The sequence below is a fragment of the Lynx canadensis genome, chromosome B1 (assembly GCF_007474595.2).
Source record: "Lynx canadensis isolate LIC74 chromosome B1, mLynCan4.pri.v2, whole genome shotgun sequence".
Taxonomy (NCBI): Eukaryota; Metazoa; Chordata; class Mammalia; order Carnivora; family Felidae; genus Lynx; species Lynx canadensis.
In genome coordinates this window covers 80,054,522-80,059,501 of record NC_044306.2, presented here as the reverse complement: position 1 = coordinate 80,059,501, position 4,980 = coordinate 80,054,522, and positions in this window count along the sequence as shown.

Genomic DNA, 4,980 nt, shown 5'->3' with positions numbered 1-4,980 from the left:
TAAATCCCGTCATATACATACATACATATATCTTATTTGTCTGTTTCTTGGGAAAACCATGACTAATACAAATAGATGATAGATGATAGATACAGAGATACAGAGATAGGTAGGAAGAACACTCATTGGAGAAGAACAGAGAAGGAGAAAAGAAGGAGCAGGAAGAAAAGAAAGAAAGGAGGGAAGGAAGAAGAGAGGGAGGGAAGGAGGAAGGAAAAGAAAGAATTCAAGATCTCCCCCTGCCAATCTGCCAAGGATATCCCTCTACAGGATCCACCCTCCGGCATTTTGTATTGCTAGTTCCTGCCCAACACCTAGTCTAATGACCGCTCTCAGATTCCCACAGGTGAGCACAAATACTACTTATCATTACCAGATGGGCCTGCAATAGTGTAGGCAGCCAGGAAATGTTGATGGACTAAGGTGGTTCTGGAGGACCCTCCCAGACAAGCTTCCTCAGCAACCTTAAACCCTTTAGTCTGCCTCACACTTCCTGCATGACTGCAAGGTGCACAATGAAGTTATCAGTCTCCTGCCCCATTTCTTCCATGCCTGGTGAAGCAGCCACATTTTACTATATTAGCTATTTCTTAAGAGTATGTGCTTTTATATTTCTAAATAACATGATATACTGTACTTTTTTTTCTATTTTAGATATTTTTTCCTACTATAGGTAATATAAATTTAGCTCCTTATACCATATCCCATACAGATATTTTCCTTCCTATTTCCAGAATACAGTCTTATTACTTTGAGACAAATCATTATTTCATGTTTTTATTATGATTCTACAACAATTATTCATCACTGAATCAAGTAGTGTATTATGAATGTATTTCCCTCTCTTGAGTAATTGAATGTTGTTCTTGGAATAAACTGCTTCTTTTTTGCTTATATTTCTCTTTTTGAGGCTCTGGCTAAATCTTTACATATTCTTCAATGACTCTTCCTTCAATTTTCTATGTGGTCAAAACTATCATATATGTCTATCAGTTCCTTTTTTTTTTTTTTTTTTGGAAGTATTTCTCCCCGAGCCGTCCATCATCCTGTATAAGATGCTCCAGACCTGTGGGATTTCTCTTTTCCTCTTTCTTGTGCTGGATCTCTTTGTCCTTGATGCCAGATTTTCTTTTTTCTTGACTTAATCCCTTGTTTTATAGAAAAACATCCTTATGTAGCTTGCTGAGAAAGTGTATAACAGATCTAAGAATAAAAAGACCTAGGTTGTTTGAAAATGTCTTTAAGTTACATTCACACTGGATTGGTCATTTCGTGAGGTATAGACATCTAGACTGGAAGTCATTCTTCTCAAATTTGAAGCATCGCACCAGTACCTCCTAGCTTCCTTTATTGTAGTTAAAAGGCTGGCATTCCATCTTTAGTTTGGATCCTAGTATGTGACCTGTCTCTGTTGTTGTTGTTTTTTTTTTCTTTCCTCCCTCTGGAAGCTTTTAGAATGTACTCTTTCTATACCCATATTTCTGAGATTTCATGATCATATGCCCTGAATAGTTCTTTTTTCTGATCATCATATTAGGTATTCAGTAGTCTTTTGTATATAAAAACCCATGTCTTTCAATTCCAAAATTTTTTGTATAAATCTTTGATAATATATCTCCTCCATTTTCTTGTTCTCTCTTTCTGGAATGCCTATTATTTGGAAGATTGATTCCCATTACTTTCTGATTTCTTTTTCTCTCCTACTTTTTACTCCCAGCCTTTGTTCTACCTTCTAGAAGTCCTGTAACTTATCATCTAAATCTTCTCTTGAATTGTTTTTATCTGCTGTATTATTTTCCATGAATCATGGTTTCTTGATAAATGTTTTTAGTCCCATAATAAGTGTTTTCTTTTTTTTAATGTTTTTTTTTTTTTTTGAGACACAGACAGAATGCAAGTGGGTTGGGACAGAGAGAGAGGGAGACACAGAATCTGAAGCAGGCTCCAGGCTCTGAGCTGTCAGCACAGAGCCCGACACAGGGCTCAAACTCATGAGCTGCGAGATCATGACCTGGGCTGAAGTTGGACACTCAACCAACTGAGCCACCCAGGCGCCCCTTTAATAGGTGCTTTCTTAAAGACTCTTATTTTCCTTTTATGTATATAAATTGTCTTACCTTTCTAAGGATATTCATTCTCTCTTTTACATTTTTTTGTGATCTCTGCATTAAATTTTTTCCTCTGATTTTTTTCCTGTTTGTTTTGGTTCCTATTTTTAAATTACATTCTCTCCTTTTGGTTAACTCTTTGTATTTTTTTTTTTAATTTTTTTTTTCAACGTTTATTTATTTTTGGGACAGAGAGAGACAGAGCATGAACGGGGGAGGGGCAGAGAGAGAGGGAGACACAGAATCGGAAACAAGCTCCAGGCTCCGAGCCATCAGCCCAGAGCCCGACGCGGGGCTCGAACTCGCGGACCGCGAGATCGTGACCTGGCTGAAGTCGGACGCTTAACCGACTGCGCCACCCAGGCGCCCCTCTTTGTATTTTTTTAATGTTTATTTATTTATTTCTGAGACAGAGAGAGAAAGAGAGAGCAGGGGAGGGGCAGAGAGAGAGGGAGACACAGACTCCGAAGCAGGCTCCAGGCTCCAAGTTGTCAGCACAGAGCCTGATGCGGGTCTTGAACCCATGAACCGTGAGATCATGACCTGAGCTGAAGTTGGATGCTCAACCGACTGAGCCACCCAGGTGCCCCTAACTTTTTGTATTTAAAGGCCAGTCACAAAATCCTTACTAGAAGCTTCAGTGTATGGTTTGTCAAGTGATGGCTGCCTGGTAGATGCCTGGCCATTCAGTGCCAGCAGCTCTTTCTCCCACTTTCCTGCCAGTGTCCTGGGAGCAGACCAGATTATGAGGTCAGAGGAATCTCACAGTCAAAAGGTGGCTTTTCGTTTAATCTTGTTTCTGTATGGCCTCATTCCCATCTTTGGCTGCCAACAAACACATTTTCATCTGTCACAGTTTGAGTACTGATTTGTCCTTAGTAAAGTTCGGTCACCATCAGTGTGGATCCTGGGTGTTAGGGCAGACCTGGGAGTCTTGTCGTGGGGTGGAAGGGAAAACATGACAAAGGGCATCCTGAATCCATTAGAATCTTATTTTGGGGAAGCAGAAGAGGTGCCTGAACACATGGACAGCAGGATATGAGGGTGGCATGCAGGTGAGAAGGTGCCACTCTGCAACTCTTAGGCTGTCCTTATCCACTCACTTCCAATAGGCCATGCAATTAACCTTTAATTCACTCTTCCCTCTGCAATCTTACTCTGTCTTGGAGCAGTGAAGTGGCAGAGAAGGTAAGCCTGACTTCAGGAGTTTATATCACTGAACTATGCCTTTCTGGTAACCTACTATGCCCAGAACTCTTTACTGGATACACTATCACATACACACCCAGAAATTCTGCTTCTGATGTTCATGTTTCATTCACCCAGAGGACACAGAACAATATTGCAATAGGTATCGCTATTTTGTAAATGGACTACAATTTTAAAAGGCACAATAAACTTTGTGTATTCCAACCATAAAAAGGAATTTTCCCACCCCTCCTCTTATTTCTCTTGGAACATCAGCAAATTGAATTGCAAGGGAAATATAATGAAAAGATTTTAAGTTATTCTGCAGACATGAAGACATGGGAAGTTGGCTATAAAATTACATTTGGGTATTTTTGCTTATTCCCTGTTCAAACTCTGTCCAAACTTTCTCTATGAAATAGGAAACTTTTCCCCTTTCTCACCTCTGCACTCTGCAAGTCTAGAGCTAGCTGGCCTTTTATTAACCCCCCTCTTCACTCTCTACCCCACCCCTAAAATGCTTAGCGGTAACAGAGATTCATTCTTCATTGTCTGAACTGTTAAAAAAAAAAATAAGTCCATAACAAAGAGCTTCCTACTACTGCCAAGATACACTATGATCAGTCACAAAAATCAGTATATATTCCAAGAGAGTAAGTATCAGCAGTTGTAGGGAAAACCAAGATGTATGACCAAGTAAACATAGTATATACCTAGAAATACAGAATCAGATGTACAATACTAAAGGCAGAGGGTGTCTCAAGAGTTATTGATTAAACTCCCAAACTAGAGTTCATATAGCATTTCAGTAGCAAACACCACAAGCTGTTTCCCCTTGCTTTTCCTTTTCTTTCACTTTTTTCTCCCTTCCCATTCTCTGGGTTGCAGGGTGAGGAGTGGTGAGAACAGTAAAGATGATATGGATTTAATCAAAATCACATTCATTGTAAAACTTGGGATATACTCTTCACCTAAAACATCCTGATTCTTTTTCCCATTAGAGTCTAAAGATGGAAAGGGTGGTATTTATGTCAATGTCTTTGTTCTGCAACTTGAGAATAATTCATAGCCCTATAACCTGAAGAGTATGTTACATTCTCAATACTAAAACATTCAGAACAAGTCTTATTGAAGATATGTGACAGGGTCAAGCTCAAATTATCCAAAGAGACTCAAATGCATGAACTAAGTTCAAAACTGCTTCAGGGAGCCTCGCTTGAGCTTTCCCACAGGATGAGGGGAAGAGAAAGAGAAATCAAATAAATTCCAGCTAGATAAGCAGTCAGGGTGAAGGACAAGAATGGTAAGAGAGGGAGGAGGTAGAAGAAAGGGTATCACAGAGCCAGGAAAGAGAAGGTTCATGAAACTCGAGTTTGAAATTGTACAGTTAACAAAGAGAGATCAAAACAAGGTGGGATATGTTCCCAGGACTCTGAGCAAGTCAGCATCTGGCACCTGACTTATATGTATGGTGATGTGAACAAAGTAGATCTAGAAAACAGGGGATTGATTGAGAATTGGAGACGTTTCAGGACAGGCACTTCCTGTTTCAGCATCACTGAAATTGCAAGAGGTGCTACACAGCTAAATCTTCAATTAAGAATTGAAATATTCTATCCCAGACAATGGTGGCTGGGTTATAAACATTGTTCATAGAAGAACTAAAAACTCTTGGGAAATTTAG